This window comes from Dipodomys merriami, unplaced genomic scaffold (genome assembly GCF_024711535.1).
Source record: "Dipodomys merriami isolate MVZ:Mamm:240054 unplaced genomic scaffold, mDipMer1.0.p SCAF_281, whole genome shotgun sequence".
NCBI classification, from domain to species: Eukaryota; Metazoa; Chordata; class Mammalia; order Rodentia; family Heteromyidae; genus Dipodomys; species Dipodomys merriami.
In genome coordinates this window covers 1,172,439-1,194,661 of record NW_027204282.1, presented here as the reverse complement: position 1 = coordinate 1,194,661, position 22,223 = coordinate 1,172,439, and the positions used below count along the sequence as shown (strand labels likewise).

General features: G+C 36.5%; 1 non-coding gene and 1 pseudogene across 1 annotated transcript; one reads left to right on the top strand and one right to left on the bottom strand.

Annotated features, from left to right (window-relative positions):
* The window catches only part of LOC138838524 (F-box-like/WD repeat-containing protein TBL1XR1 pseudogene), a 32,085-nt pseudogene extending 12,630 nt beyond the window's left edge, over positions 1-19,455 (top strand).
* LOC138838533 (U6 spliceosomal RNA) lies at positions 6,609-6,712 on the bottom strand. The gene has a single exon (XR_011375643.1). It is a non-coding gene; the product is annotated as a U6 spliceosomal RNA (small nuclear RNA).
* Positions 19,456-22,223: the final 2,768 nt, after the last annotated feature.

Sequence of the window (22,223 nt, the reverse complement as noted above, 5' to 3'; positions counted from 1 at the left end):
CTTTACCTCTTCTAACTAATTTTAATATGAAGTCTATTTTATCTGATATTAGTATTGCAACTCCTGCCTGTTTATGGGGAGCTGTTTGCTTGGTAGATTTTGTTCCAGCCTTTCACATTCAAAATGTGTATGTTTTTATGGGCAAGGTTTGACTCCTGAAGGCAACAGATAGAAGTATCTTGCTTTTTAATCCAACTAGACAGTCTATGTTGCTTAATTGCAGAGTTAAGCCCGTTAATGTTAAGAGATAGGACTAAGAGGTATTTGGGAGTTCCTGCCATTTTATCCACCTTCTTAGGAGTTGTGGCACCTGGGTTCTTCCTATGGTTCTTGGATTCTCAGTTTGAGTGTAGTTTCATGGCCTTTACTTTGGACTTGTTGGTTTTGTATGTTTAGGACATCTTTAGGTATCTTCTGTAGGGCTGGTTTGGTGGAGATATATTATTTCCATTTTTCTTTGCTATGGAAGGTTTTTATTTGACCTGAGGTTATGAAGGAGAGTTTAATGAGGTAAAGTATTCTTGGTTGATAGTTGTTTGTCTTTAGTGCATGTCATACATCATGCCAGGCTCTTCTTGCTTTGATTGTCTCTGCTGAGAAATCTGAGGTGATTCTAATTGGTTTCCTTTCATAGGTGATTTATCTTTTCTCCTTTGCTGAATTAAGGATCCTTTCCTTGGTCTGAATTGATCCTTTGGGGATTATAATGTGACGGTAGGATGTCCTGTTCTGGTCTGGTCGATTTGGAGTTCAAAAAGCTTCTTATATCTGAATAGGCCTATCTTTTTGTATGTTTGGGAAGTTCTCTGCTAGGATCCTGTTAAACAAATTTCCTAGACCATTAAAATCTCTCTCTAGGTGTTCCTCTACACCCATTATCCTCACATTAGTCCTTCTGATGGTGTCTTCCAAGTGTTGAAATAGATCTATCTTATTTCTTGGACTTGTCTTGGATGGTTGTATGTTCTTTCTCTATAATATCTAGGTTGTTAAATCCACAAGTTTCGATCTTCTGCATGGTCTAACATACTGCCAAGACTTTCTACTTGTTTTTTTTCCTTCTAATTGATCAGCTTTGATGGCTTCAAATTCTTTGTTGTAACTTTGTTCTAGATCATGTGTGACCTTGTTTACTTCCTTAATTTGATGTTCCGTGTTTATTCTCAAATCACTTAGTTGATTTGTTATGATTTCTTTGGACTCTCATTCCTTCTGATTGGCTCCACTGAGCATCCCCTTCCTGGTCTCCCTGATTTCTTTTTTTTTGGGGGGGGGTCAGGTCATGGGGCCTGAACTCTGGGCCTGGGCATTGTCCCTTAGCTCTTCAGCTCAAGGCTAGCACTCTACCACTTGAGCCACAGTACCTCTTCGGCTTTTTTTCTTTTTGCTTATGTGGTGCTAAGGAATTGAACCCAGGGCCTCATGCATGCAAGGCAAGCACTCTACCACTGAGCCCCCTTACCAGCTCATGTCTCCCTGATTTCTTTCAGCTCTCTGGTTTTGTATTCCATGAATGCCTCCATTGATATTTGTCTATTCTCAGCCCTATCTCTCAGTTCCTGTATTTTTCTTTGATTAGCATCCTCACGTTCATGCATTTCCTGTACTTCTCTTTGAGTGTTCTCAGCCTGTTCACACCATTGCTGACTTTGTTCTCAGCCAGCTCACGTAATTGCTATCTATCTCTTTGATTGATCTGAACCTGCTCACGCAATTCCTTTATTTCTGTTTAAGTGTTCTCAATCTGCTCAGGAAATTCCTATATCAATCTTTGAGTAGCTTCCTCATGCTCATGAGACTCTTGTATTGATCTTTGGTTTGCCTCCTCTCTCTCCCTATCATGCTCACATTGAGACCTTTGCATGTTTTCACTCTTTTCATTTATGCTGTTTACCTGTAGTGTTTGTAGAGCTTTTTGGGAACTCTCCTCTGGATTATGCATTATCCGTTCTGTCCCCTGATTGTCATGAGTAGGAGTTGAGATCCCCGGGATTGCCATTTTTCTTGTGTTTTTCCAGCTTGTTCTGCCCATTTGGGATGAGAATAACACCAGTTTTGTGCTAGAACACTATTTTAAGGTAACTATCAAACAAAGTCTGTAGTTGCACTGTCAAAAGTCTGCAGATACAATCTTGTTCAAGAGATACAATCTATTGAACACTAAACAACTATGGCTTAATGGCCTAAGAAGAGCAAAGGAGAATTTGGCAACCAGAAATTATTAGATTTAGGGAAAATGTGGGGAAAAATACTATTAGAGGGATTTGGGAAGGTGAGGGAGAGTGGAATTAACCATGTCCTCCTCTCAAAGAGGGAAATGGATTGGACAGAATGATAGCATAGAGAGAAAAAAAGGAAAAAAGAAAAAGAAAGAAAGAATAAGAAAAAAAGAAGAAAAAGATAAAAGAGAGAGAAGAAAAATATGGAAAAACAAAAATTTAAAATTAAAAAGTGAAACCATTAAAAACTGCAAGTTTAAAGGAATAGTATTCAGAGAAGAATGAGGACGGGATGAGAGGAGGGGAGCGATAGAAAGGAGACATGAACAACTAGAAAAATAAAAATGTTTAAAATATTATATGGTTATAAAGAGGTAATACTGCTATTAAAGAAGTTAAGTCTTAGAGGTTTTGAATTGAGTAATAAATTTCTGGATTAAGTGTGTACACAATGGAGGATAAGATCTAATATCAATGACGGCTATGTTTGTGGGTGAGCAGAACAGCAATTAAGTCATGCAGAAAAGAATGAAGGAGAAGAAGTGAAAAGAATGAGAAAAGAAAGAAAAAGAAAACGATCAAAAGGTCAGTACAGAAAAAAAAACACACACATATACACCTAAAATAAAATTTATATGAGGAAAAAATAATATAAAACAAAAATTTTAAAAAATTAAAATTTTAAAAAAATTAAAAATAAGGTACAAAAAAGAAAGGCCTTTGATTTTTTGGGGTGTGGGGGATGGGAAGATTCTGTATCTCCCTGTGTCCATAACCAGTCTCTTGGTGGAGTCTCTGGTCTGCTTGTGGTCTTTGGTTTTCCTGCAGCTTGATTGATTACTTAAGTCAGTTTGTTTGGGCAAGCTGAAAAATGCTTTGCTTTACCCAGGATTTTGTGATCCTCCTCCCAGAATAGTTCAGTGGGAGAGGGATCTGTTTTCAGTATCGCAGAAGAGGGAGATGTCTGGGCCCTCTAGTTTGGAAATGATGACATGAGGCTAGGTTCTGGGTTGAGTTGAGGCCTTTCAGCAAACAGTGGTTCTTTCCTGAGGGGCTAGCTTCTGAGATATTCTCAGAGTCCAGCCTCAAGCCTTTCTCAGGGTTATGTTTACTGAATTTCAATTTATTGTCTAAGCTGCTGTAGTGAGGGGCAGCCTCTGGCTCTGTTCACCCAATGAAGAAAGCCACTCCTGGGAGCAGAACTTCCTCTGCTTGGGGTGAGTGACTATTTCCTGGGATGGGTTGAGCCTGGTAGGTCTGGGCAGGTTCCTCTGACCTGCTAAATGACTGTCTTGTTTTCTCCCAAGGCCTGAGTTGGAGCTGGCAGCTCATCCAGGCCTTTGTGTGTATCAAGATGGAGATTAGTGTTGAGAAAATTATAATTAAAGGCACTAAGTGCATAGCCTAAAGACACACAGTGAGGAAGGAAATGAGTCAAAGATTCCAAAAGCCTTTCAGCAATACAAAAATGGTAGGTAAAATCTCTCCATTCTCTTATACTCTCAATTCAATATTCATATTGTCCAATAAATAATAACATAACAATTATGCCCATGGTAATTGCTTTTTGTCACATTTTATCTTCAACACAGACTCTGTTGGTGATATTGGGTTATCATGCACAAACTAAGATTGTAAATTGAGGTCCGAAGAGAGCCAAATTTCTTCTGTTTCACAGTTCTAGTATACTTTTTAAAAAGTACTAAAACTTTTTTTTTTTTTTTGTCGGTTGTGGGGATTGAACTCTGGGCCTGGGCACTGTCCCTCAGGTCTTCAGCTCAAGGCGAGTGCTCTATCACTTAAGCTACAGCGCCACTTCTGGTTTTCTGGTGGTTTATTGGAGATAGGAGTCTCATGGTCTCTCCTGCCCGGGCTGGCTTTGAACCGCAATCCTCAGATCTCAGCGTCCTGAGTAGCTAGTATTACAGGCGTGAGCCACCAGCACCCGGCTAAAAAGTACTAAAACTTTTAAATACCATCAGTTACTGTTTTGTAAGAATCCCAAAACGAAATAAATTAACATGTAATCACTCCAAAATGCTTTAAAGGTAGGAAATGATAAAAGAGGTCTCTGTGAAGTAAAGTTTCTTCTACTTTTAAAATTATTCGTAAAGCCATGTGCTGGTTTTCACTCCTGTAATCCTGTCCACTTGGCATATCTACTTAGGAGTTTGAGATCTTTGGATAAGTGTTGGAAGCCAATCAGGGCAAAAAAAAAAAACCCATAAGATTATTTTTCAAAAATTTAAATGAACTAGAAAAGGGCCAGGAATATATTAGCTAACCAATCTAATATATTAGCTGACCAATCTAGAGAGGAAAGGCCTAACAAGTCCTTGAAGCCTTTAGTTCAAACTCTGCTCACGCCAACAATCAGGTATGCACATGCACAAGCATGCATATGCACACACACACACACACACACACACACACACACACACACACTCATTCAAAATATCTTCAGGTCAGTGTATTGCATTAATTTCTTTGTTAACGATATTATATGGGTAAAATAATAGAAAAAACTCTTCCATCTCAGAACATTTTTAAACTTTTTTATTGTAAAAATATTGTACAGAGGAATTACAGTTACATGAGCAAGGTATTGTGTACATTTCCTATCAAGCATTGTTACCTCCCCTTTGTTTTTCCCCCACCATCCCTTCCCTTCCACCTCCACAATTACACTCCTCACCACCCCCCTCCCAACTCCGCCTAAATTGTAAAGTTCGTTTTTCAACATAGTGTCTTGTGCATTTCATTGTTACAATGGGTCAACCTGTATCTCTATTTCAGCATTTTGTTTTTTCCCTTTCCCTCCACAAATTAGAGAAGTGTATATTCAAGACGCAGGTGCAACGACATCAAATACAGTGAAAACAGGGGTTATGTTGTGTGGAAGGACCATATAAAAAATTAAAAAATCACATTGTACGTTATAATTACGTTAGAAACAACAGCAAGAAAGACAGAAAAAACACTCGTGTTCCTATCTTGGAGCTCATTTAGCTTAACATTACCTTATCTAGTCATATGCACATAGTTTTTGACCATTTCTGCTTATCCCAGACATATATTTACTTAATGCTAATAAAAGATACCATGGGACCTATGATTCTTTGGACTTGGCTTACTTCAGTTAATATAATTTTTTCCAAGTTTTTCCATTTCGTAACAAATTGGGTGATGCCATTCATTCTGATGGACGATAGAATTCCCATAAACACACACACACACACACACACACACACACACACACACACACACACACACACACACACCATTTTCTTGATGCATTCATCTACTGAGGGGCATCTGGGTTGGTTCTATATCTTAGCTATGGTAAATAATGTTGCAATAGACATAGTTGTATTGGTAGTTTTACTATCGTCTTGTTTGTTTGTGATCATTTGGGTGAATGCCCAAAAGTGGGATTGCTGGGTCATAGGGGAGGTCTATGTGTAATCTTTTTTTTTTTTTTTTTGTGAAAATACTGTACAGAGGGGTTAAAATTACATAGGCAAGATAATGAGTACATTTCTTATCAAGCATTGTGACTTCCTTCTTTGTTTCCCCTTCCCATCCCTTACCATCTTCCTCCTGCCCCCCCAATCCTCCCTACTCCCCCGCCCCCACCAAAGTTGTAAAGTTCATTTTCGACATAAAGACATGTACATCTCATTGTTGCAATGGGTCCTACTGTATCCCTATTTAAATGATTTGATTTTCCCCTTCCCCTCCACAAATTATACTGACATAAAATACAGTGAAAGCAGAGGTTATACTGTGGGGGAGGGGCATACAAAGCAACAAAGAAATAATCTTATAAATGTGTTAGAAACAATCGCATGAAAGAAAAAATAAACATGTGAATACATATCTTAGGGTTCATTTCCCTAACATCAACTTATCTGAACTTTTCTGCTTGACTCAGACATATATTAGATATTGCAAATAAGGGAAACCATGGGACCTATGTTTCTTTGGGCCTGGCTTAGTTCACATAATATAATTTTTTCCAAGTCTTTCCATTTCCTAACAAATTGGGCAATGTCATTCTTTCTGATGGAGGCATAGAATTCCATAATGTATATATACCACATTTTCTTGATCCATTCATCTACTGAGGGGCATCTGGGTTGGTTCCATATCTTAGCTATAGTAAATAGTGCTGCAATAAAAATAGTTGTGCTGGTAGCTTTAGTGTGGTCTTGTTTGTAAACATTTGGGTAAGTGCCCAAAAGCGGGATTGCTGGGACATAGGGGAGATCTATGTGGAGTCTTTTGAGGAACCTCCATACTACATTCCAAAGTGGTTGAAAAAGTTTACACTCCCACCAAGAATGCATTAGGGTTCCCTTCTGGCCACATCCCCTCCAGCATCTGTTGTAAAATATGGACCGCTTCACGAATTTGTGTGTCATCCTTGCGCAAGGGCCATGCTAATTTGCGTATTGTTGCAATTTTAGTGTATGTGCTGCCGAATTGAGCACAGAACATTTTTTATATAGAGAGTGGAATTGATTTTCTTAAACTAGATAATTCAACAATATGTAATTTCAAAAATATTGTTGTGAAATTTTAGAACCATATATTTCTTACATAAGCACATATTTAAGAATAAAGTCAAGATTGATAATGTCAAAAACAAATTAATTCCGGATATTAGTTGTTCAAGAGATGTGTAGCAAGAGGAATTCAGTTATTCTATACAAGTCACCTGTCATAATAAATACTGCAGCAAGTGTTAAGGTTTGTTAAAAGTTTTAATTTTTTGGGTTGGGAAGCTGGATCAATGGTAGAACACATGCCTTGCTTGCATGAGGCCCTGGGTTCTAATCCTCAGCACCACATAAGCAGAACAAAACTGGACATGGTGCTGTTGTGGCTCAAGTGTTAGAGTGCAAGCCTTGAGCTGAAGGGCTGAGGGATAGTACTCAGGCCCAGAGTTCAGGACTCACGACTGGACCTCCCTCCAAACAATTTAATGTTTTAAGTATGTTTAATTTTGGGAATTTGCTTATATATGCCAAAATTAAGACTTTTTGTCAGGTCAAAAAACTTTTCCATAAAGTATTTAAGATTTATGGTAGCAGACATATACTACTAAGTATGTCCATTTCAGAGTTTATAGAAACGCTACTAATGAGAAGTTGCAAAGTCTTTGTGTAAAGAAACAGAGCAAAGAGTTAAGACTTTTACTATAAAGTTTCTGTTAAAACTTTAGGGCTTCCTTTCTTTATATTTTAGCGAGAAACAAATGATGATATAAGCCATATATAAATTATGAGATGAGACATAAGTAGTAATCTTAGAGGGCAACTTTAAAGACTTCTCATAGCCTATAAAACTCGTTGAACATCATAATTTTAGCCAGTTTTAAATGTACAGGAATATGAGAAATAGTAAAATCTAATATGTAGTACACTTGAAAGATTGGAAACACTGGTATTTGGTTTTTATTTTATTAATCATTAATATTTAATTATTGTTTTTCTTTATTTGTAGCATTCTTTTCCTTGTTATAATATAATACAAATTTTTGTAAGTTGTCATTACGAGGTACTTTGAGAATGTTACTGGGATGGCCAAACCATTTTTTACAGGTGCATGTGAATTTACAAAGAGCAAAATTAACACAATATTGATTAAAAATTTTCTCAAGTAGAGTCTGAATCAGGAGTGTTGATAAATGTCCACACCGAAAATCTTAGCCCTAGGCTGAATCAGTGGTATTACAGAGTTGAGGCCACAAAAGTGAAGAATGTGTTTTGCTTAGTTTTTTTTTTTTTTTTTTTTTTTGGTTGTGGGGCTTGGACTCTGGGTTCTGGATTCTGTCCCTCAGCTCTTCAGCTCAAGGTTAATGCTACCACTTGAGGCACAGCACCACTTCTGTCTTTTTCTCCTTATGTGATGCTAAGGAATCAAACCCAGGACCTCATGCATGCAAGGCAAGCACTCTACCCCTGAGCCACCGACCCAGCACCTGAGAAACTCTATTTTAAAAAAACTCATCTAAACAACATTTGCTTTCTGCTTTGGGTTATATAATGAAATATATGAATATATTTTTATATTTTTATGTACTGTCATACTTCTAAATTTATACTAACTTCAGCCACTTTGTCCGTTTAAAAGTCATGAAATATCTCTGAGAGTTTGCTTCTGTGAACATTGTTTTTGCATTTATAATTTATTCTGAGTAATCTTTATTTTTTTCAAAATCACTTTATATTTTATGTTGATGGGTTATCATATATCAAATATTTTCAAATGTACCTGTAAAGTCTAAAGATAGCAGTATGAATATTCTCATACAGCTCTTGTTCATCTGTTATGCACTTTAAGAATTATATTTCTCTCTCTCTTTCACTCTCTATCATTTCCTCTCTTTCTCTTACATGCTCCATGACTGCTTCTTAGAATATCTGCTGGTCTACTATTATCCTTCAGAATCCACTGGTTTTGTGGGAACATGATAAGGACCATCAGGTACCCTTGGATTCTTTAAGAGTTATAACAGTGCCGTGAAATTATTATTTGCCATTCTAAATGGTAAAACAACAGATCTAGGAATTCCTTTTCACTTTTAGTACTATTATAAATTGTGTCTCATAGGAATCATTGGGACGGATAAGATACTTTAACCAGTGACCTAAAAGATCTTTTTCTTTTACAAACATCCTTTTTCTTTTATTATCAGTAAGTAACAAAAACAAAGGTATCCTATGGAAAGTAGGCTGAAGTTGTTCACAGGGTTGAAAAGTAAGGTAATGGGGGAAGTGAGCACAGATCCTCAGAGCAGTTTATCATGTACATTTTGTGAGAATGACAATGTGCTGTAAACTGTAGATTAAATCAACCACTGAACACCTGATATATATGTATATATATATATATATGCATATATATGTATATGTACATCTATTTAAGTATGCATATATGTGTGCAATTGCCCTTATGTATGTACACATGTATGTTATACACACAAATACACACATACATATACACATGTATACATGCACACATGAGAAAGACACATAGATACAGCCAACACAAGTTTCAGTACCTGCTGAATAAGCATTAGAAGGAATGCTTGGAACCAAATAGGTTGAAGATGTATTTGTCTCTAAGAGTTCTTTTAACGCTCCTCCTATCTCTTAAAACTGGTAGTTTTGACAGATTCGACTTGCAAAATACAGTACATGTGATAGCAAATCACTCAGAAATCTCAGTAAGTAAAGTTCATATGGTGTCTCCTTGCTCCCCATGGAATGCTTGCTCTTGTTCACACTCTCAGCAACCAAAGCAGCAGGAGAATACCCTGGTAAAGAATAAAGTTGTAAGGCTTTAAATGACATCCTTCCTTGAGCTCTTTTCCAACAGCCAGCATCAAATCCTAAGCAGATGAGTGAGTTCTCAGAAGACTGGAACTCAGGTCAAGATTTATCCAACCCATGTGAAAAGTTCTATGAGAGAAATGTTGACTGAGGTGTTGCTGATTTCGTGGCCAAGAAAATAAGAAAAAAAAGAAAGTATTTTAATATATTAAAATTTGAGAATAATTGGTAACTAATCAATAAATGTGTAGAATACAATTATAGCACCTGATGGATAAAATGGCAGGAACTCCCAAATACCTCTCAGTCCTATCTCTCAACATTAACAGACTTAACTCTCCAATTAAGCAACATAGATTGTCTAGTTAGATTAAAAAGCAAGATCCTTCTATCTGCTCCCTTCAGGAGTCACATCTTCCCATAAAAACAAACACATTTTGAATGTGAAAATCTGGAACAAAATCTACCAAGCAAATGGCCCCAATAAACAGGCGGGAGTTGCAATCCTAATACCATATAAAATTGACTTCAAATTACAATTAGTGAGAAGAGATAAAGCAGGTCGCTACATACTAATTAAGGTATCTCTCCTTCGGGAGGATATTAAAATTCTAAATATCTATTCGCCAAACAACTGAACACCCAAACTCAAGCAAGGAACACTACTTTCCCTCAAATCCCACATAAATACAAAGACATTAATTGTTGGAGACTTTAACATACCACTTTCCTCACTAGATAGATCAACTTGGCAAAACCTCATCAGAGAAACTGCAAATCTAAACAACTGCATGGATCAACTAGATTTAACAGACATCTACTGAATATTTCACCAAGCAGCATCAGAATACACGTTCTTCTCAGCAACAATGGAATATTTTCTAAAATAGACCACATTTTAGGTGGCAAACTTGTGCAAATTTAGAAACATTGAAGTTATTCCTTGCATTCTCTCAGACCACAAGGGAATAAAATTAAAACTCAACAGAAAAAGCCACCAAAGAAAGTGCAGTAACACATGGAGGCTGAACAACACACTGATGAACCACTAGTGGGTCAGAGAAGAGATTAGAAAGGAAATTTAATGTTCATGGTATTCAACAAAAATGAGCACACAAATTACCAGCTCATCTGGGACACAGCAAAGGCACTACTCAGGGGCAAGTTTATAGGTCTGAGTTCTTACATCAACAAATTGGAGAGATCTGAAACCAGCAATTTAATGAGACAGCTGAGCCTTCTTGAAAAAGAGCAGCAAGATAAACCCCAATCCATTAGATGAAAAGAAATAATTAAAATTAAATCACAATTAAATGAATTAGAATCCAAATACAACTATAGAAAGAATCAACAAAACAAATAGTTGGTTCTTCTAAAAAATTAACAAAATTGACAGACCCTTAGCAAATCTTATCAGAAAAATAAGAGAATACACCCAAATAAATAAACTCAGAGATGAGAATGGAAACATCACCACAGAAACAACCAAGATTCAGAACATTATAAGGGAATATTTCTCAAAACTTTATGCTAATAAGTTCAAGAACTTGGCAGAATTGGACCTTTTCCTAGCAAATATTGACATGCCATAATTAAACCAAGATGAGTTAAACCATCTTAAGAGGCCTAAATCAAGCATTGAAATAGAAACAGCAATAAGAGACCTCCCGTCTAAGAAAAGCCCAGGAGCAGATGGTTTTACAGTGGAATCTTTGTTTAAATAGGGATACAACTGAACCCATTGCAACAATGAGATGTACAACAAGTTATGACAAAAAATGATCTTACCAACTTTGGTGGTAGTGGTGGGAGATGGGAAGTGATGGGAAGGGGAAACAGAGGAGGCGACAACAATGCTTCATAAGGAATGTACTCATTACTTTGCTAATGTAATTGTAATTTCTCTGTATGTTACTTTCATAATTAAATAAAAATTGACATAACGTTTTGTACATCTCATTGTTGTAATAGGGCCACCTGTGACCCTATTTAAAACCTATTTTCCCTTCTCCTCCACAAATTATATCAACATCAAATACAGTGAAAGCAGGGCTTACACCCTGGGGAAGTACATACAAAGCAATAAAGATATCATCTTATGAATAAGTTGGAAACAATCGCAAGAAAAAAAATTTTTGAATGCTTATCTTGAAGTTCATTTCGCCTAACATCAACTTCTGGGGGGGGTCGTTTTGGGGGGTTGAGAGGGGAAGGGATGATATTGGGAACCAAAGGAGGAGGCAACAATGCTTGAAAAGAAATGTTCTCACTATCTTGCCCGTGTAATTGTAACCCCTCTTTATTGTATTTTCACATTAATAAAAATATTAAAAAATAAAGATTCTATGCAGAATTATAGTGCATATTGACTTAGACTTAGATCTCTTTCATTTTCTTCCAATAATACCTATGGGAAGGAGAAAATTATAGATCATTCTGTTACTTTGGAAAGCTTCTGTTATTGATCACTGCAATAAATATTATGAAAATGAATCTCTGAAATTATTTAGAGAGATGACTTGAAAGTTACCTTTCTACACACTCATGCTAGTTCCCCAACTAAATCAGAGAACTTAAAATAAGTAACATTTTAGCTGGGAGCCAGTGGCTTATGCCTGTAATCCTAGCCACTCAAGTACTGATATCTGAGGGTGGTAGTTCAAAGCTAGCCCTTGCATGAAATCCCTGACACTCTTACCTTCAATTAATCACCAGAAAACCGAAAGTGGCACTGTGGTTCAAGTGGTAAATGCCAGCCTTTATCTAAAAAGCTTAGGGACATCGCCCAGGCCTGGAATTCAAGCCCCATGACCAAGAAATACAAAAAAGGAAAAAAAAAAGGGGGGGGAAGCAACATTTTAACGCTAACGTGCACATATACACAACATTGTCTAGAAATAAAATTATAACAGTCCTGGACTGGCAAAAAAGAGATTAAAGTGAAATTGGCTTCTATCATTCATGTAGACAATCTATACTGAGGCCAGGCTATTGGAGCTCACATCACTAACTAAAGGGGTAGAAATTGAGAAGATCACTGTTCAGAACCAGTGTGCAAGGAAAGTAATAAGATTCTCATAACATCTTAAAGTCTGGCATGTTGGAATGCATTTGTGATACTAGTTACTTGGCAGACAGAGTTGAAGAACTTAGCCTCTGTTCAGGCCTCAGCAAAACTGATAATCTATGAGCAAAGTAACTACATTGAAAAAAGGATTGTTATAATGGTAGAATACTTGTTCAGCCAACAAAATATCTAAATTCATACTCATTTCCTAAAAGAGAAAAAAAGCGAAGAAAGAGAAAAGAAAGAGAAAAAAAGAAAAATAGAATAGGAGGAGAGAAGGAAAGGAAAGAAGGAAGGAAGGAAGAAGGAAGGAAGGAAGGAAGGAGAAAGAAAGAAAGTAAGGGAAAAAGAAAGAAAGAAAAAAGCATAGAAAAGAAAGAAAGAGTGGAAGAAAGAGTGGGAGGAAGAAAGAAAGGAAGAAAGAGAAGTATAAATAAAAACCTCAGCAGGTGTAAGATGTTAATAATGACCCTAAATACTTTTAGTTATAAATGACATCATTTAATTCCCTGGGAAGAGACATTTTGTATCAAGCCCTGTTGTATGGACTTGGGACCCATGAAAGACCACCAGAGACCACGACCAATGGGAACAGCAAAAGAGACATTTATTTGCAAGCTCAAGCTTGGTCCTCCACACATCAGGTAACCGATGACATTAAGAGTCCCAGAGCACAATCAGCACAGCTTTTATAGTACTGAACAAACAAGTTTAGGGAATTTCCTCACAAGCAGTTACAGGATTCGTTTGAGTCCACCCTAACTGCTCTGCCTTTTTTCTGAACTATTGGTTTATCCTGTTCCTGGAACACTTGGGCAACTGTTCTTCTTTCTTAAGGGTGGGCAGAGTGGGTGGCAACCTGTATTTTTTTCTCTATCTTGGGGTTACTCTGAGGGCAGCTTATCACAATATGGTGTGGTTAATCTCAAATTGGAGTTACTTTGGCTCTTCATTCTCTCCTCTTCTAGAACAAGGGGAACAATCATGGTCTCCTAATAGTCACAGTCTTCTATATTTACAGTTTGGTATTGGGATCTCAGATCAATAGATGGACTGTGCTGATTCTCTTTTTACAAAGGACACCAATCTACAAGGTCCGATCTTGAGTAACAAAATTAACAGTAACAAAGGCCCTTACATTTTCTTCCAGCAATCCTGACTCCGTATACCACACCTAACTTACCTTTATACCAGCTGTACTCGTAAGCTCCAATTTTAAGACATACTCACACCATTTGCTACATACTTAAACTTTCTGATGTTTGTCTTCTTTACAAACATTTTAAGAAAATCCTTACTTTTTAAATCCTTTCTTATCTAGAGGATACCAATTTTTCCCTAATTCATTTCCTAAGTCTTTCTTTACTACACTCCTCTTCTTTACAATTCCTTGAGCTCCTTTGTGACTAGAATTTAAAACTGCCCATTTTTCCTTCGACTTGTGGAACCAAGTTCTCTCAGAAAGCCTCAAGGCACCAGTGGGATGAAAAGCTTACTAGATTTTAAGGCTAAGATTAGGGCTGGTTCTAATTCCTCCTCCTACTTCCATTGATTTAAAAAAAAATCTCTCCTTTATCTTTAAAACACACCCAGGAGGAAGCAGGTTATTACCATACCAGAGCCAAACTAGGCTGTGACACTGATGTACGTAAGACAAGCAAGTGATATACTTGACCCCATTATCCACTGTGGGAATAGAGAGGTTATTGGATATCACCAAAAGAATGTCCCATAAGATCTTATTATTAGCAGCGTTCAACCAGGAAGCATTTTCAGGTGATGGAATCAGGCAGGAGTTGAGTCTACTTTTACCAGGGTGGCGGTAGTCTGCATGATGATATAGATTTCCTCCAGATTACTGTCAAGCTGTCATTGAACTTTACTCATTAGGGTGTGCAGCAGCCGCAGTAGCAGGGTCTCTCAATGGCTCCAAGGGACTGTCACACCTCATGCTGGGCTGCAAATTCCTACACAGACTGGTTAAGGATACATTGCATAGGCTTGGCAGGCTATGACCCCACTAGTTTTTAAGACTATTTAGATAATAGCCCAGGACAATTAACCAAGATAACAATTTTTTTAAAATGAGATAGTTCTTTTAATGCTAGGATTTACTAGGCAGATATAGAGGGCTCAGGATTGTACTATTCTTTCCCATGTCTTTTCCTTCTGTCTATTTTGCCACATTTTTTAAAAAAGTGACTGTGGTCCCTTGTTCTTAAAAGGGGATGATGGGCAAAGATTCATCTTCTCTCACTTCTTCAAGCTGACTCAGGGCTGTTGTTCCTACCTAACCAGGAACCTATATACTTAGCCTATTTTACAAAGAGGTTACCAGGATTAGATGTCATTAAGAACAACATTTTAACTTTTGACAAATACACAGACCTTTTTTCTGACTATAGCAGTGTAGATTATTTAGCCTTCTGGTTTGCAAAAGGATCTGTCTGGATGACTTAGTAATGTGATCTCTAGTAACCTAAGAATGTCTGACTTACCTATGCAGGCCTTCAGACAGATATCAATAGAAATACACTCTCAGGTTTACAAACTTTTTCCTGAGCAGATGAATTTCATGTAGCTGGAGTCAGCTCAAAAGTTATTGCCAATTAGAGCTTTGGACACATACAGAGGTTGGGATCTAAACTATCCTCCACATTTTACAACCTTAGCTTTTTAGTATTATCACAGATGACTGACTAGTTCCTGTCCCTTACAAGATAGATAATCATAGACTTTAGGCATGCTTACAAACTATCTTCCCATGACCTCCTGATTCTGACCAATTTTTGAAGGGCCACATAAAAATAACTCTAGGATTTGACATTATTTCTGCCATTCAAGCATTGGCTTACAATCTCTGGATGCTCCTCCATTTTTTTGTCCCAGGAGTGTCTTCTCCACCCTGGGAAAAATGCCTCATTGGCATTTCCCTTAGTTAGTTGCTGGACTTGATGTCAGGGCCTGAGTGCTGTCCCTAAGCTCTACAGCTCAAGGCTCACATTCTGCCACTTTGAATCCTTAAGCAGCTCTGCTTACTCTTTAAGCCTTCTGCTGGCTGAGTACAGGTGATAGTCTCACACGGACCTTTTTCTGCCCGGGCTGGATTCAAACCAGTTGCAAATCAATGAGTCACAAAAATGTGACTTTACTCCAATTAAAAGCAAGAAGGTGATCAACATAGATGTATATTTTAAACATATCCTTACCTGAAACTTACTAAGAACCAAAGTTACATATGACAAACTTACAAGAATCCTCATTCTTTTTTGTGAGCCTGCTGGGAACTGTTTAAAAAAATACCTATGAGAGCAAACTGAAATAGTAATTAAGCAATTATTTTGGTAATCCTAATTCTTCCTTTTTGTACTTTGAGGGAAAAGTTTAGAACAATTTTACTTTTAAACTTTATATACAGAAATCCACTTTAGCTGCATTTTGAAAAATCCCTTGAACTCTCAAGGCTAGGTGTGTTACTCATTTCCTCTTGGCTGCTTGTTTTAAAACAGATACACATGAAATCGTTTAAACTCAAATAACATATTATCTTAATGCAAAAATTACAATCACCATCATTTTACCAAGAATCTAGACTTAACACATTTATGCCTTAAAAAAACATATCCAATGGCAGAATATCATTGAGAGCAAATCACGTTGTACAAATAAACTTTTTAACCCTCTTTTTAAGACCTTCTTACTTTTAATTTTAACACATCCAAGGGGCAGTTTTAGCAATGCTAATCGGATCTTCACATCACTCTACCATCATGTCTTCAGTGTCTATCTGCAGGAAAAAAGTGACAGAATAAAGATGGGCCACTTGGCCCTTCCTGTGGAAAGGACACGCACCCAATCCGACTCTTCAGCATGAGATGAACTGTGTTTGTGCCAGCTTGCCCTCTTTCACCATGCGTGGACTCCTCCCATGGCCTGTTCCACCATGCATGACCAGCTAAACAGCACTTTTGCCTGTTCACCATTCACTCCTAAAGATAGGTATTCTGTTAGCTTCTAAGTTTCTCCTTTTTGTTAACCCAGATATATTGATTACAGTACAAACAGCTTTATGTATTCTAAAATATCAGATTTTCGAATTTTCAAGTTAAAGGATCCTTAAAAAAACTAATTTTAAACAATGTCAAAATGCTTTAAAAATGTTTTGGTAATGTCCAAACCTCATAACCTTTTGAATTTTGAACTTAAACTCACACAATTGTTACAAATTGCTAACAATTTCTATCATGAACATGTTCACAAACACATACAAATCACACTCAATTTTCTTTAAGGGCCCCAAAAAGAAAATCAGTTGTACGTACATTTTCTAAAGTTTTCAAACAAAAATTTCTTTTAACTGAAGTAATTTTGTGGAGCTTCATTTTCCCAGGGCTTGCTTGTTTATCAAGGCATTTCACCAATTGGTATTGAATCCCTTCCATTGGAGGAAGGATGCGGGGGGGGGGGGGGGGAAGGGGGAGAGCCTGAAACTAAACTGGCCTGATTTTTATTCAATTTTATTTGTATTTATTTATTTTTCTTAATGTGTTTTTTAATTGTGAAAATACTGTTCAGAGGGGTTACAATTACATGGGCAAGATAATGAGTCCATTTCCTATCAAGCATTGTAGCCTCCTCCACTGTTTCCTCTTCCCATCCATTCCCGTTATACCCCCGCATCCTCACCCAACCTTCCTCTCTTCCTCCCTCCCACCAAAGTTGTAAAGGTGGTTTTCAACATAACGACTTGCCGGGCGCTGGTGGCTCACGCATGTAATCCTAGCTACTCAGGAGGCTGACATCTGAGGATCGTGGTTCAAAGCCAGCCCGGGCAGGAAAGACCGTGAGACTCCTATCTCCAATAAACGACCAGAAAACCGGAAGTGGCGCTGTAGCTCAAGTGGTAGAGTGCTCGCCTTGAGCTGAAGAGCTGAGGGACAGCACCCAGGCCAGAGTTCAAGCCCCACGACCGTCAAAAAAAAAAAAAAAAAACAAATCAACATAACGACTTGTACATCTCATTGTTGCAATGGGTCCAAATCTATCCCTATTTAAGCGATTCATTTTTTTCCCTTCCCCTCCAGAAATTATACCGACATCAAATACAGTGAAAGCAGGGGTTATACTGTGAGGGAGGGACATACAAAGCAACAAGGAAATAATCTTATAAACGTGTTAGAAACAATCGCATGAAAGAAAAATAAAACATTTGAATACATATCTTAGGGTTCATTTCCTTAAAATCAACTTATCTGACCTTTTCTGCTTGACTCATACATATACTACTTATTGCAAATAAGGGAAACCATGGAAACTATGTTTTTTTTTTGACATGGCTTACTTCACTTAATATAATTGTTTTCAAGTATTTCCATTTACTAACAAATGGGGTCATGTCATTCTTTCTGATGGAGCCATAGAATTCCATTGTGTATATATACCACATTTTCTTGATCCATTCATCTACTGTGGGGCATCTGTGTTGGATTCATATCTTAGCTATCGTAAATAATCCTTCAATAAACATAGTCGTGCTGGTAGATTTAGTGTGGTCTTGTTTGTGATCATTTGGTAAATGCCCAAAAGTGGGTTTGCTGGGTCATAGGGGGCTCAAGATGATTAAAAAATTTGGCCAAATAGCAGGGTATAAAATTAACCCTCAAAAATCAATAGCTTTTCTGTATGCCAACAATGAGAAAAGGGTGTCTAAAATTAGGAAAGCAACTTCATTCGTAATAGCCCCACAAAAAATAAAATACCCAGGAATTAACTTAACCAAAGGAGTGAAGGACATCTATGATGAAAATTTTGAAAACTTGAAAAAGGAAATCAGAACAGAATTTAGAAATTGGAAAAAACTTCCATGCTCCTGGATTGGAAATATCAACGTTGTGAAAATGGCAATACATCCCAAGGCTATTTACAAATTCAATGCAATACCTATCAATATTCCAACATCATTCCTCAAGGAAATAGAAGAGGCAATCCAAAAATTCATATGGAATAATAAAAGACCCCAAATAGCAAAAACGATCCCCAACAGAAAGAGCAGTGCTGGAGGAATATCAATATCAAATTTCAAACTGTACTACTAAATCCATTGCAATCAAAGCAGCTTGGTACTGGCACAAGAACAGACATCAGGACCAATGGAATAGAATTGAAAACCCAAATAATTGTGAAGCCAAGCAGCAGTCTCCTTTTCATTCGGCACCAGCGTTGGATGTTGACTGGCAGAGCAACAACACCTTTGCTTCAAGTAGTACAGACATGTGCATTCAAGTCTGCAAATTAGGACAATACAGATCTATTAAAACATTCCAGGGACATACATATGAAGTAAATGCTATCAAGTGGGACTTCACTGGCAATCTTATGGCCTCCTGTTCTGGTGACATGACTTTGAAGATATGGAGCATGAAACAAGATAATTGTGTACATGATTTGCAAGCTCATAATAAAGTAATTTATACTGTCAAATGGAGTCCAACAGGACCAGGGACAAATAATCCAAATGCCAACCTTATGTTAGCAAGTGCGTCCTTTGAATCTACTGTTGGGTTATGGAATGTAGACCGAGGGATTTGCATCCATACTTTGACAAAACACCAAGAACCTGTGTACAGTGTTGCTTTCAGACCCGATGGCAAGTATCTGGCAAGTGGTTCTTTTGACAAATGTCTGCACATCTGGAACACAGATAGTTGCTCTATTTCACAGCTATAGGGGAACAGGTGGAATTTTTGAAGTTTGTTGGAATGCAGCAGGAGACAAATTTTGAGCCAGTGCATCAGATGGTTCAGTTTGTGTATTAGACCTTCAGAAATAGCGCTACTAGTTACAAGCCATGGACCAACTATGAATGTGTACATAGCCAAAATGACTGTCCCTGACCCATGTACTGCTACAGTCCCACCTGAACCATGGCTACTACAACCAAATCTAAGAGAAGTATATCCATGCAATATATATATATATATGTATATATATATATATGTATATATATATATATATATATATATATATATATATATATATATATATATACAAAATTGCACCCTGAAGATGACAGAGTTTTGTCCCAGTTTGTGAATTCTGTTCACCAAGTGTTGGAATCTAATCTGCTGCGCCCCTAAAATAGCATTTTGAAGTTTGGGATATGAAAAACAGAAGAGAGAAATAAATATACACTATAAAAGCAGACCCCATATGTACCAGAGTTTGGATTCTAATGACAGCCGTGTTTCTCCCCTTTGAATCAATCAGCAGACACCATTGATTCTATTCTTTTTTCCCTTCAGTAGTGAGCAGTTTGTATGTACAGAGAAAATGGACGTAACAAAACTCTCAGCAGTAGTTTGTTCTTGCTTTTAAATTTTGTTTTTGGTTTGATTATGGATGCATGAAGTAAGGGAGTGAATCAGTTTCTTGTTTATATTTTTTTCACCTTTTAAACAATAAAAATTTTCTTAAAAATACTTTAAAGCATTCTTTAGAAGAGGTGGATTTTTGGTACATTTTTTAGCTCCCAGAGCATATATTCAACTGGTGCATAGTGTGGAAGGGAAGGGGGCATTGGAAGTTAAATGAAAGCATAGGACCTTGGTCATGTCAAACTAGAAGAGAAATCCGTAAAGAAGGATATTATGCTCTGTTTCTGTTTCTATTTCTATTTCTCTCTCTGTCTCTCGGTCTCTATTTCTCTCTCTGTCTCACTATATTTTATTTTAGTGATATGGCTTAAATACAATAGGTTATTTTGGGGGACATATTTCTGCCAATTAAATACTAGAAGGGCCCAAATGTTTTGTTTTACTTTAGTTACCATAGTGAAGATACAAAAAAATCTGATGTTTTGTAACAATAAGTAAATTATAGATAAAGTGTGCATTATTGTGAAAAGGAGCAAAGTAGTTTGGGGCTTTTTAAAAAAATTGTTTTGCTTTGATTTTTAAGAGATTAAAATGTTTCTGGATGAGGAATAGCTTCTCAAAGTGTCCATCATTCTGTATAGAAGCTTAAATATGTAATGTAACCAAACTCCAGTATTAAAAATCTCTCATGTTATTTTCTTTTATACAAAGCAAGATAATGGCATATAACAACTGCCATTACATGGCAAAATGTTTGCTACCTTAGTTTAAAAATAATCTTTAAGACAAAAGACTTGCTTCAAGTTTTTTTTAAATAGCAGTGATTCAGAATTTTAAAAAGAAAAGAAAGTGATTGCACTAAACTCACTGCTGCTCTGATTCTGCATTTGTGGTACTCGTGACTACAAATATATATATATATATATATATATATATATATATATATATATATATATATATATATATATATATGTATATATATATATATATGTATATATATGCTGCTATTTTTCCCAGAAATCACTACTATATCCTGTCCCTTACTCTGTTTATATCAAGTATTTTCTTAAAGAATATAGGTATCAAATCAAATTTCCTCTTCTGCTCATGCAGCTAAAAGTAAAGTAATAGATAAATGTTAGCATGAACCATGCCTATGTGTGTGATTTAATAGAGTTTGTCATGATCTGTATAAGAATCCAGGACTATCAATTTTAAAGAAAGTAGTTGTCAAATTTTTATCTTAAAATATTTTAATTAAGGAATTGCCTATAATCATGCTTAGCAAATTTATAACACTACTTCTGTTACTAATTATTTTGAGGGCTTTACTAGTAAAAGTTTAACCTTTATTCTAAGTTGACCTAGAAATTTATTTAACCCAAGTAATGCAACTTTTTATTTTCAGCATCTGTTGTTTTGGTATTTTTACAAAATAACATTGATTGAAGCAAGTCTTAGTTTACTAAGGTAGGGTAGTATTTGCTATTGGTGAAAAGAATACGTACACTTAATTTCACTATACTGTGATACTGTAATGTTTTTTTTTTTAATTTACATCCAGAAAGGCATTCATTCGCTATGGTTTTGTGCCAGTTGTTTTTAGGGTTTTGGATCACGTTAGAGGTATTTAGAAGTAATCTGCCCTGTGACTTATGTAGGAAACCTAATATGCTGAGTATCTGGCACTTGATATCCTGCTTTTATTGCTAGAGGTCCACATCTGTGTTTGACTTATCTTGTTGTTTAAAAAATAAAAATAAAAATAAAAAAATCTGTGCAATATTTTTTAAATGTGCTCCCAGGAATAGACACAAATGTTTTGAGTATGTTTAAGCTGGATTTCCTTTAGGGATGCATTGTCAATTGCACTGAATTTAAATCTGAAAGTCAGAAGTGATTATTGATAGTACTTTTGTATTTTGATATGGACAATTTATTAATTTGGATACAGTTAATGACTTTTTCCCAGCTGATTTAAATGATAGTCAAGATATTCTGCAATATAGCTGCCAAAATAGCTACATTTTTATGATATGGTCATCTTTTCTGTTTTTTTATTCTTCTGCTATTTTACTTAAATCATAATAGCCAAGATAGGACATACATTTAAAGAGTATAAATTCAGAGCTTTATTATCCTGAAGTCTAGGGTCTTTCAAGTATAACCTTCTCTGAAAGGTGTTCATCTCATAAGCTGGTTCTTCATGATCATCCATGTGTTG